The sequence below is a fragment of the Nasonia vitripennis genome, chromosome 5 (genome assembly GCF_009193385.2).
Source record: "Nasonia vitripennis strain AsymCx chromosome 5, Nvit_psr_1.1, whole genome shotgun sequence".
Lineage (NCBI taxonomy): Eukaryota > Metazoa > Arthropoda > Insecta > Hymenoptera > Pteromalidae > Nasonia > Nasonia vitripennis.
In genome coordinates, this window is record NC_045761.1 from 14295720 (window position 1) to 14309035 (window position 13316).

The following is a 13316-nucleotide window of genomic DNA, read 5'->3' on the forward strand; positions in this document are numbered from 1 at the left end:
AAAAAAGGCAATTTTCGCCCGCGACTTTTATCTGCAGCTCTGTACTCGTAAAAACTCGCAGCCGCGCGACAATACTGATAAAAGCGTATACTGATAGCGCAATCGACTCCCAAAAAGCGGCTACGCGGGCAGAGACACGCAATCTCGCGAAAGTGCCGTATTACCGCTCACAGAAGAGGGAGTGGAAGAGAGACGAAGCGAATTTATAGCGGAATTATCTCGGCGCGGGCCGAAGCAGCTACCTACGCAGTATGGCGTTCGAGGTCGACAGTTAGCCGGCGCCGCCGATTTATCCGCGGCGATTTTCCTCCGCGAGACGGAATAATTCGGCGATATCCGGCTCCTTTCATTCTATACTACATAAGCACGTCGCTCGAGATCATCGATCCCATCGGCGACGCGCGTATTTTGCCGCCGCTGCCGCCGCCGCCAACAAAAACACAGCCATGAAAAGTTCCTTTTTTCCGCACTCGCCAAAGACAGTTTATGGGCGCGCGCGCGCGCGCGCGTCTAGCCGTCGCGCGAACTTTTCTCACGCGGGGAAAAAGTTCGCGCTCGCGCGCAGTTCCGGATTGATGGCTTGAGGAAAAAAGGAGGAGCTCTCACGGATGAGGATGACGCCACGACGTGCGCGCGACTGCCTGTATAGCTAAATGTCGCGACGGCAGCCTAGACGGACAGTAAAAAATTCATAACGCCTTGGCTTTTCTCTATAGCGAGAAACTTTCACTGCGTCGGGTAGCGAGGGAGAGGCTTCTGTGTTCTTTTCCTCTAGGATATTCTCTGCACACGTCTTTGGATGTTATAATATGCGGCACTGGCAGCTTTCCGCTCGCCATATTCGGCGATGAATTAATTTCGATAAGGTATACGCGCTTCCACGAGAATAAATTTGACTTTCGAATCAGACAAACAACAACAGCAACAGCAACAGCAACAGCAACATTTTCCCCCGAAAGCAAATGTTTGCCTGGCGCACTGAGTTCACGCTTAAATAACAGTAGGAAAAATAACAGAAGAAACTTTGCGGCGGCGGGCTTATCGATTTCCGTCGCAGTAAAAAAAAGGTAACTTTATATTTACTCCCAATAAACATGCTAAGCACGGAGCGCGATACTCTTCCCAAAGTCAACATCAACCTGCAATTTTCCGGCTTTCGCGAATACGCGATCCGGGCCGTACACACGGCTTTTTATTATCAATTTCCCTAAGGCGCCCGCCCATATCCCGAATCAAATACCCGCTCGCCTCGTCTCTTTCTTCGTCGTTCGCGTATACCTATACAGTATGCAGTCGTAGCGCGCATACATGCATATCCCCGTATACGCTCGCGGATTTTTCCTCGACAGACAAAAGAAGCGAAAACAGCCCCCCCGTCGAAGGAAGGAAAGGAAGAGAGCCGGGGGCAGTAGCCTGTCTCCCGCACAACCGTTGTGTCTCGCGAGTCTCGTCGAGCAAATGAATACATTACTTTTTATTTCCTCTGTCTGTCTGTCTCTCTCTCTCTCTCTCTCTCTCTCTCTCTCTCTCTTTCTGTATGTGTGCCTGTCTGCGTATATACCTATGTGGAATTCAATATCGCGCGCGATGAAGCGACTCTCGGCGAGGAAAGGCAGAGAGGTTTGGGAATCCGAAGAATTTTGTTACGTTAAAATTTGATGAGATTTTTTCACGGGACTTACGAAATTAAACCCTATACATTCCTTTAACTTCTCTCTCTGCTGCTTCGTCGGGAATAATTCGGAGATATCATCTATAACTGAAGGAGCTTCATTTACTTTTTCTGCGCAGAGATGTCCGACCCTAGGGCACGAAGTCTCATTCCGAAAACGTGATTCCGCAGACATCAGTCCTCGTACAGTCATCATAGCGAAACAATAAAAATTTAAAATCCCGACGTAATATTCTCTCGAAAGTTATACGCGCCTGCTTCCTCTCATCGCTGCGACCCCCTCCCGGGGAGAACCTATCCGCGCCTCTGACATGCACACACTCACCCGCCAAGAATATACACGCGTGACTCTTATTCTCGGCGAGCGCTTTGCAAGTACGCGCCGGAAAATTCAATTTGCCGAGAGAGCGGCGACAGCACTCGCTGTTTGCGCGCGACAGTGTGTATATAATAAGTTTCGAGAGAAAGAGAAAAAGGCTCATCACCGATTCATAGAAGCGCGAGTTTTAAAAATGGCGCTGTCAACGCGCGCGCGAGAGGGAGCGAGACTTGTTAAGTTGCTTGCATTATGCTCGCGAGATGAGGCGACGTCGTTGCGCTCGCGACCGAGAGATAAATCGGCCAGACGTAGCTCGCTTTATATGCGCGCCACTGGAGAGACGGAGAGCAGACGCTATCGTTCTCTGTTTTTCGACGCAATTGCAGCGCGCCTGCAGCTTGTACTTTTTATTCCCGCGGGCGTGCACGAAATAAAAACACCGTCGTTTTGCTAAATGGGAATGAAATTTAATTTCTTCTCACGCGGTTCTCGAAAACGTTATCGCATGGGAGATAAACGTTGTCGGGGGAATGATGGGAGTATAAGGACGGTCCCACAACGCCGATCGAGCGGTGAATAGTAATAATAACGGATTCGTGGTGCTGTCGTTAAAATTTAACGAATACTTACCACTGGATGCAGCCTCGTTTATCTGCGGGAAGCTTTCGCGGTGTACATAGATCTCCGCAGCACAGCCCCAGCTGAGCGTCAGATGAATGAACACACGCGTGGCCATTTTTTCCCGCTCTTTCTCTCTCCTTTTATTACTCGCTCTCGCGCAACATTGACGTATACGACACTATAATGCCCGACAAAGTGAAAGAGAAAGCCTTTAGGAGGCTATCAATCTTCATTTCTTAAAGCGTGACAAGTGGCGCTGAAAAGCCAGTCTCTCAATCTTGCGCACCTCTCTCTTTCTCTCTTTCTCTCTCTCTCTCTCTCTCTCTCTCTCTCTCTCTCTCTCTCTCTCTGTTCTCTTTCTCTCGTTGCAGACAGTCTCTCCTCTTCTCTCTTACGCGCATTTCCTACATACACAGGGCCCAACAACGAGCCGGCTTCGCAGGAAAGTCGGAGAGAGAAGGCGAAATCTCATGCAGAGCCGATATCCCGCTCTCGCGTGTGCGCTGCACACGTCTCGAGCAGAAATTGATGGAAATGGAATGTTAAAGTATAAGTGTATGGGCGAGAGTGCGGGCGCGTTTTATTTGTCGAAGGGAAATCGCTGGGATGCGCAGACGCGGCGCGGAAAAATATTTTCTTTGGCAAATACGCCGGGAAATTGTCGTCGACGTGCTTCAACTTTGACGCGCTGTTCACTGCAAAGATTTCGTCTCGATTGACCCGATATGGCTTATGGAGTCGCTCTGTTGGTCGCAGCATTCCATTTTTCAACCTGATGAATATTATGTGCGAGTATTTGGGTTGCTGCTTCGTGATGAAATCATTTTTTCAGTATTCGGTCTGTCGGATACGTTAATGTCTGATGATGCATACCGCGTTATATCGTATTCATTTCAAACAGTCAGGAATACGAAACTTGATATATTTAAAGGAATTTCACGATGCGAGAGCGAAAGGCATCTGTATAAAATACTCTGACGCTATTCGGATTAATACTTTGAAAATAAAATATGGCATACAATCAGCTCATGATTATTTAGAAATCATACACACGGACTTCGATTTGCTCGTACAAATTCTACAGTTTTTGACTAGGTTGCCATGGGTGCGGTGCATCGGAAACGTCAACTTGAAGCTCGAGCGTGACGTCGCGTCAGCGTCTGCAAAAATACAAAGTTGCGCATGAGTTGGTGCATATTAATTACGCGTCTTTTAATTAATAATTATAATTATAATTAAATGAGGACTGAACGTTCCGCGGCTCGGAAATAGCTATAGCAGACACTGTGCAGCTACCAAGCCACGCGGCACACAAACGTACGCTACATTACGGCACACAAACGTACGCTACAAACGATGTAATTAATTGTTTTCCAACAATTCAAATACACAGCTCGCAGCGAATTTTTCAGGGCATCAGCCATTATTAAATTGCGACAGGCAAAATGAAAAGTGCGCTGCATTTCCGAAACAGAGAGATAACTCTGTGTACAGCGCACGACTTCTCGACCGAGCTCGCGCAGCGCGGGCAATCATGTCTCTTCGCAAGGAAGTAGCTGGAGGGTCAGTCAAGGTACAAGACTGCACACTCCCTCTCTGTGTACAGCTCGAGAGTTGCGAGTGTGTGCACTGCGGCAAGTTTTGGGCAAAGCCAACCCGACATGGAAACTTCATTATTGACTTAGCCCTTCCCGGGCGGCGACAAATAACAGGCGGCTGCTTGGTTGAAATCAGCCGCGACATTTCTGAAAAAACCCGGGGCGAAAATTCGCGGAAGAGGTGAACGAAGCTCGTCGCGGCTCTGGGACGAGGTGACATGTACATAAGTATAGAAAGCCGCAAGATCGGGAATGGAAAAGCTGCGGAGAGCAGCAGCAGCAGCAACAGCAGCCGGCGCGAGCGAGGAAAAGGTCGAAGGTGGGAGAGCGAGGGAAAACGCGAGATCGCGAGGTATACAGGGCGGAGGAAATTAATTTTGCATTATTCTCAGGCTTTACCTCCGGCGTCGCTTCGGGCGATCGGCTCCTTTCTCCTGCCTTGTTTCCGTCCTCCCCCTACTTAGCGCACGCGGCAGTCTATCCACCCTCCGCAGAAACCCAATATCGTGAGCGCGTTCCTCTCTTCATTGGATCTCTCTTTCTCTCTCTCTCTCTCTCTCTCTCTCTCTCTCTCTCTCTCTCTCTCTCTCTCTCTCTCGCTCTTGCTTGCCGGGGAGAGAACACGAGCCCGATATTCAAGAAAGCCGAAATTAATTACGGAGCGAGTCCACGTGTTGCCTTCCGCTCGACGTTCAAAGTTTTACCGGAGTGAGAGAGGGAGAGCCGGCGTCTCGGCGTGCTTTGCTTGCTCTTCGCCTGCTGTACATAGCCGAGCGCGTGTCTATGTACCTATACGTATACTTTAGGTACACGCTGCTACCGCTGCGAGCCTGCACCTCTTGGAGGAGGCTGCTGCTGGCAGTGCCCTGCCTTAGCTCGCTGTAAAGAGTATTTGCAGAGGATGGAATGTATTGTTGAAGCGCCGACTTTATTAATGTCGGCTGTTTGCTTACGCGCTTCTAGCTGCCGATAGCGCGAAGCGACTTTTGGACACTGCATTTCATTCGTATAGATTTTCCTATGCTTGCGTGAAAAAATTAAGCTCGAGCTATTGCGTTAAAATTAGGCACCCTATGTATTGAATCAGTGATAACTTGCCAAGAATTCGTCTACGTTTAATTATTCAAACCAGTAAGTTTAACGTGATTCCAATCGCACGTTATATTTGCGGACGTGATTCGATTAAAAAGAATATTTATACTCCCACTTTGACGTGGGTTTTACGTACACTCTTTTTTCCCTCTTCCAAGAATGTTTCGACCTCTATAGCGAGTAGAATTCCTTGATCTTACCCTGGTTCTTTCTTCGGCAAACGGAAACGAAGTTTTAAGAGGAGAAATACCCGAAGCCACCCCCCGCGCTATACGTTGACTGAAGTAATGAAAAAACATTGTCGCCTTTTACACCGGTAATTGTACGTCCTTGTAAATTTGTCGTCGATTGGATTTCTTCTCGCCGACGCGCGGAGGAGAGAAAGGTCACGCGTTAACTTTCCTTTAAAGAGGAGGAAATTACTTTCGTTGCGATCATTTTAATTAACTTCATTGAAATCAACTTTTAATGTTCTTTTAATTGTTGCTCTTTACTGTTGCTGCTACTGCTACTTACGATGATGCTAAATTAAATTTTTATCAAATCATTCGATAATGAGAAAAATGTTACTGAATTATTTTTAAGAATAATACGATGTTAAAATTACAGTTTGGTAATAAAAACACGAAAGAATACTACTTTTATCCCTATTAATTTTAATTTGTTCATAAATAGCAGTACAGAAACGTTCTTTATTCGAGAAATAAATTTTCATTGAATTTTCCCTATGGTAATCTCAGAAGTTGAATTTCTTTTGGAAGCTGAAGAATAAGAATGTATATTAAAGCTGTATTACAAAGCCTGCGAGTTATTGAGGAAGAGTTCTTCAAATATTTGACTTGTACAAAGTGAATAGCCAGAAAATCTTTTAAAGTCTGTGAAGACTATAATTCTGTTACAATGCCGCTACCCTAAGCGGGTCTTGGGCGTTGTCGTCCAGATCGGACGGGTGGGTGCCTATCACCACTACACGGCGCGTCCTCGGGTTGCGGATAGAGGAACAGCCCCTGAGAAAGAGATTAGCTGCGAATAAATTGAATAAGCAGCCGCGGACAGCCGATAGGAACAGGCGTGGGTGTGATGAGCCCACACTGTCGAACGCATTCATCTAGAAACACTACGCAAGTAGCACAACAAAAAACACTTCACATTATCTTTTATCTCTTAATCTATCTCTTTCATCACACATTACAAAAATGACATGAGCGATGACAACTGCCCCGAAAGGGGATGTGTAGAATGATTCGTCACCTGGTCTTACGCGGTAACGATGCCAGCGAAGGTGCGCTGCCTTGCAGGGGGGCGTTAGGATGCGAGAATGAAACCGTAGTGTGTCTGACGACGAATTGACACTGTCCTCGTCAAAGTCGGAAAGCTCTCATACTTAGTTCTAGAGAGGTATGGGGGTTATCACCTCTAGAACGGTGGACTCACCTGCGATCGGAACAGGATCCGAAGCGCGCGGGTTTAACATACTATCATGGCTCAAAAAAATCAAATCCGAACCAAAAGGGACTTAAGGGTCGGAACTTGGAATGTTCGCAGTCTATACAGAGCAGGCGCGTTTAAAGAACTCGTAAAGGAAGCTGATAGGTACAATCTAGATTTGGTAGCAATACAGGAATCGCGGTGGCCAGATGGCGGAGTACTAGCATCGGGTAACTTCACGTACCTGTATGGGGCCGGGAGTGGGGGATTTCTAGGCACCGGATTTCTCGTAAGCAAAAGCATCATACATTCGGTTAAAAGTTTCAAATCCGTCAACGATAGGCTCTCGTACATCATCATCGAAGGTGAATGGTATAGATATGTATTTATTAATGTACACTGTCCTACGGAGGACAAAGAAGAAGAAGCTAAGGATCTCTATTACGAAAATTTAGAGCAGGTAATCGATCAGTTCGCGTCTTACGACACAAGAATAGATAGGCGATTTCAATGCTAAAATAGGTAGGGAGGAAATGTTTAGGCCTACTATAGGGAAGGAAAGCCTGCACGAAGACAGCAACGATAACGGTATTAAGGTCATAAATTTCGCGGCAGCAAAAGATCTTATAATCAAAACTACGTATTTTAAGCACAAGGACATACACAAAGCAACGTGGACATCGCCGGACGGGGCCACACAGAACCAAATTGATCATTTTCTCATTGAAAAAAGACGTCATACTATCGTTCTCGACGTAAGGGCTCATAGAGGGGCAGATAGCGACTCGGACCACTTCCTAGTAGTAGCCGAATTAAGAGCTAGATTAGTAGCGAATCAAAATAGTAAGCGAACAAACAAGGTAGAAAGCTTCGATATTGAAAAGCTACGAGATAGGATACAGTGAATTAGGTACCAGATAGAAATTAATAACAGGTTTCAGGCACTTGAAGAAGAAAACACATCGCCGGAGGGGAATGACGAACCGAATAGCTTATGGGGGGACATCGAAAAAACGGTAAAAGAGGCCGCGAACAAAGTACTGGGTAAAAAGAAAAAACCAAAGAGCAAACTATGGTTTGACGAAGAGTGCGAACTCTGGTTTGAAAGACGCAAAAAGGCTAAATTAGATAGCTTACACAATAGAAGCGATAGGACCGTAGAAGAGTATTCTAACGTAAGGAAACAGGCGGGCACGATCTACAGAAATAAGAAGCGGGAGTATCAAAAGAAGCTTATTAGGAGAATAGAAACTAACAGTAAGGAAAGTAACCCCGCGAAATGTACAGAGGGATTAACGCCATCAGAAAGGGTTTTAGGAGTAGAGCGCAATTGATGAAGCACGAAAACGGGGACCTCGTAACAAATGACAACGAATTTCTGTCGCTGTGGAAAAACTATTTTGATAAATTATTAAACGTGCACGAAAATAGCGAATAATTACGGGACGAAATTCATACGGCCGAACTCCACGTGGAGGAACCGAGCTACCAAGAAGTAGAGGCCGCGATTAAAAAACTAAAAAACAACAAAGCCACGGGAAATGACTCTATACCAGCTGAGTTACTCAAATATGGGGGCGTCGAGCTCACTTTCAAAATCTATAAACTAGTATGTGCCATCTGGAAAAATGAAACAATACCCGAAAATTGGAAGGAATCTATCATTATACCGAGTTTTAAAAGGGGGGATAAGACAGACTGCAATAACTATAGGGGTATCTCACTTTTAGCAACGTGCTACAAAGTTCTGTCAAACGTAATACAAGCTAGACTCACTCTATTCGCGGAAGATATAGTAGGAGATTATCAGTGCGGGTTTCGGCGCAACAGATCGACCAGCGATCAAATATTTACCATAAGACAGTTGTTAGAGAAAAAGTGGGAATTTTGCGAAACCATACACCAACTATTTATAGATTTTAATAAAGCGTACGATTCTATTAAGCAAAGCAAAATGTATCAAATTCTAGTACTTCTCGGTGTAGAACAAACAAAAAAATTCGTGAGATTGATTCAAATATGTCTGAACGGATGCACGGGAAAGGTCCGAGTAGGCGGTAATATATCAGAACCCTTCACGATACGCGATGGTTTAAAATAAGGGGATGGGCTCTCAACGGTGCTGTTCAACTTAACGTTAGAGTATGTCGTTAGAAAAATGCAGGTTAGCCAGCTGGGCGCAACGCTTAATGGAACAACGCAGATACTAGGCTACGCAGATGATTTGGATATACTGGGGATTGTAGGGAAACGATAGCAAGAAACGCGGAAATCCTCATAAAAGCGGCAGAGTATACAGGAAAAGGTTAGTGAATTCAGGTATCTGGGTAAGACCATAAATGATAGAAACGAGATTAATGTCGAAATAAACAAGAGACTCCATTCGGGTAATGCTTGCTTCTACGCCGTGAGTAATTTACTTAAGTCGAGGCTGTTGTCTAAAAACGTTAAAATAAGAATATACAGGACAATAATCCTGCCGGTGGTTCTGTACGGGTGCGAAACGTGGGCTCTCACTAAGCAAGCGGACAACCGTTTTAGGGTATTTGAAAATAAAGTTTTGCGAAAAATATACGGGCCGAAGAAAAATGAGGAAACCGGGGAATGGAGGAGACTACACAATGACGAGTTACACATCTGTACTCGTCACCAAATATTAACAGAATTATAAAATCACACAGATTGGGATGGGCAGGGCACGTAGCGAGAATGGGAGACGACCGTACGGCAGCGCGTGTCATGACGGGCAGGCTGATGGTAACGCAACCTTTAGGTAAACCTAGACGCAGATGGGAGGACAACGTAAAAGCGGATCTAGTAGAAATAGGACGGGTGGGTGTCGATCGGAGGGGTGCATCTTGGGTTGGGTTGATACAAGACAGGGCAGCGTGGAAGGCTTGCGTAGATGACGCGATGAACTTTCGAGTTCCAAATACCACTTAAAAAAAAAAGAAGAATATAATTTTTGCTTTCTTTTGAAGATGGTAAACTCCGAATTACAGACCTTTATGAATTAGATAAAGAAATTTACCGTAGACTTTATGTTTTGGAGCTTAATTTTTCTTTTCAAATTGCTTTTCAGTATACGTGCAACACAGATTAATTTTTTAGTATTAGGGTATATTATCGTTCTTAAGTGGATGATGTATTTAAAATTAAATTTTTCTATGTAGACATAAAAAAAGACGACGGTGTGATATAGATTTCTCAGTTAATATCGTAAACTTTACAAATTATTTGCGCTCAAAATGCCTTTTTTATGTTTATGCTGAATACCAACACAATCATTTTTATTTAGCCTAGCAGCATAAATATCCTCTCTTAAAAAAGTGATGGCCGTGTTTGGTTGGGTTTAAGAATTCAGGAATGCAATCAGGATGCATTTTTGATTTGGAAATTCTTTCATCAGGCATGGATCAGGAACCTTTTAATATGCATAAATATAGAACCTTTCGAAAATGTTAAATTTACTACTGCAAATCAAAAATAGGTATCCATCTAGTGGAATAATATTGAATTAGAGAGGCATACCCTGATAGAAACGTAAGCCAACCCTTTGCCATTAGTGAGTCAATTGGAGTGCGTTGGCCAACGATTTCACAAATGGTTGGGTAAAAATGTACCTTATTTCGACATGGATTTTCAATTTTTCCGCATGTTCAATTGTGCATAACTTTTGACCAAATCAAGCATTTCCAACGCATTTTTTTTTAAATTCAAGCTCTTTTCCCGTTCTTTTATTCTTTTATTTTTATTTTATTTTATTTTATTTTATTTTATTTTATTAACCAGACAAAAAATTACATATTATTTACATAATAGTAAAATTCCCGCAGAGGTAAACGCAGTTACCTGTTCGCGAGGCCGGTATACTTACTAACTATAGTTCCTTATAACTAAAATAAAATCTATTTCAAGATATATAGTACCTAACTTACACTTTAACAGTTTTACAATATGAAAGATTGATTAATAACGTTTTAATAAAATTTGTATACAGAATACATAGCAATTTATAAATACATTATCAATATTTCTTATTAATTTTATAAAAAAGATTTTTTTTTTACATGTCAAACTTAACCCATTCTCTTAGTTTATAAGTATAATTCTTAGAGCTTAAAGTTTTTAGGTTATTTGGCAGTTCATTATAAACTCCTATGGCTTTAATATAACTATTCTTATTACTTATAGTCTTAAGTCTCCTAGGTATCTGAATGCGTTTATTCCTAGTTTTGCTTTCTGAATTTAAAAATTTAACTTTAAATGTGTTGTAGTGGTATATTAGTGATTGATATGTAAATAGTTGCCCAATACTCAATGGATTATCCTGAGCAAAATTATTTTTGTTTATGATTTTCAAAATTCTGTTTTGTAGCCTTTGTAATAGATTGGTAGCAGTAGAGTAAGCACCACCCCAAGCTATTATACCATAATTTATAACAGTATGAAAAAATGCATAATATATCATTTTTAAAGTTTTAATTTGCATAAATCTTATTTATTAAATACTGTATATGATTTATCCATTTCATATTATAATCAAAAATAATTCCTAAGTACTTGGTATTTTCAACTCTTTTAATGTCTTTGCCATCAATTTGTATTAAAAAATCTTTAGGTACGCTATCAGAGTAGTTCCCGATCGTCATACAAACTGTTTTGTCAATGTTTAGTGATAGCTTATTTAGTGCAAGCCAGTTAGATACTTTATACAGGTAGTTAGTCATTTTTTCCTCTACTCCTGTCCAAGAACTATCCGTCGAAATAATTGCTGTATCATCCGCATATGATATTATTGAATTTGCAGGCATATTTTGCAAGAGATCATTAACATATATAATAAAAAACAGTGGACCTAAGATAGTACCTTGTGGTACACCCGTAGTAATTGTTTTGGATTCGCTTAAACAGTCATTAATTTTTACTCTTTGATTTCTACCTTCCAGATAACTTGTTATAAGTTTGTGTGCCGTGCCTCTGATTCCATAATTGTAAAGTTTATCAAGTAGTATCTTATGATCTACCGTATCAAAAGCTTTTGCAAGATCAAGAAAAGTGATTGCAATCGGGGTACTATTGTCTAATTTCTCATAAATAATCTTGGTTATTTCTGCCAGAGCATCTTTCGCACCTCTATTTTTAACAAAACCATATTGATTACTGGATAAAATATTAAATGTACTAATAAAAATCAATATTCTATTATAAATGATTTTTTCGAAGATCTTTGCTACATTGGATATTAAAGATATTGGTCTATAATTAGTTATATTCCTCTTGTTTCCAGTTTTATGTATCGGTATTATATCAGCATTTTTTAACGCAGTCGGCCATATATATTTTTCAATGCATATATTTATAATATGTACCAGTGGGTCTACTATGTATTGTGTTAGAGTTTTTAGTGATTTAGAGTTTATGTTGTCTACTCCTCCATTCTTTAATTTCATATTTTGAATTATGCCAGTAATTTCAAAGTAATTAGTAGGCGTAATAAAAATAGAATTATTATTTATCTTTGGTAATTTGACGTTTACATTCATTGGTTGCAGTATTTGATCACTCAATGTTTTGCCGATGCTACTAAAGTAAGAGTTGAAATGGTTAGCAATATCTGTATGATTATTTATTAAATTTTTCCTATCATCATAAATCTGGTTTATATTTCTATCTTTTTTCGCATTTTTACCTATTTTTTGTTTGATTACTCTCCACAGGTTTCTGGGATTATCACCATTTTTTACAACCTGATCTCTATCATATATTATTTTTGCTTCTTTAATTATCCTATTTAAAATTTTAATATAATTCCGATATTCTAACGTAATAAATTTTCTGTTTGTGCCCTCATGCATTAGGTGCATGCCCTTGAACAATGGCTATTTTTCGACGAATTTGAAGGGCCTATAAAACAGTGTCACAAGGCACTCTTTCGATGTTGGAACGTGGTTTTGCATGGTTCTAAACATGTACCATAAGAAAAAAAAGTTACAGGAGTGTGCCCCAACATTTGTTTTTTTCGGTTTCTCCAACCAGAAAATGGCATTTTTCCCGTAGAATTCCCCATATATACAAGCTCTAATTAATATCCACATATAGAATATGCAGACCTCATTTTGATACAAAACGCTTAAGGGGACGGATACACCTTAAATCGTCAAAAAATGAAAAATCTGATTTTTAAAATATTTTTTCTAAATTGTTTAAAAAATAAATTAAACTATTAAATATATTCAGGTATAATGTAAAAAAGATAAAACAATGTTTATATGTGCCATATTATCAGGTATGACATTTCTTTGAAGGCCAAAATTCAGAATTTCCATTTTTCAGCTACCGCAGACTTACTTAAGATTTGGGCTTCGAAGGGCACTTTTATACTGATAGATATGCTTCAAACACATATAGATTCCAGATGAATGTAGGGTTTTGCAAAAAAAATATTATTTTAAAATGTTTTCTGAAAATAATCAACAAAAATTGCTTCAACAATTTAAAAAGTAACAAATTTTATATTAATATCCAGACAACTTTTTTAAATAATATTTTTTTTGCAAAACCCTACATTCATCTGGAATCTATA

The 13316-nt window shown here is 41.1% G+C and overlaps 1 protein-coding gene across 4 annotated transcripts in view; it reads right to left on the bottom strand.

Annotated features, from left to right (window-relative positions):
- Positions 1 to 3623: 3623 nt before the first annotated feature.
- LOC103317025 (vicilin-like seed storage protein At2g18540) overlaps positions 3624 to 13316 on the bottom strand; it is a 31507-nt gene continuing 21814 nt past the window's right edge. For all 4 annotated transcript variants that reach the window (XM_016986096.2, XM_032601159.1, XM_016986099.2 and 1 more), the window contains one exon: positions 3624 to 3772. The gene's annotated coding sequence lies outside the window, so the exon portion shown is untranslated. The remainder of the gene's footprint in view (positions 3773 to 13316) is intronic.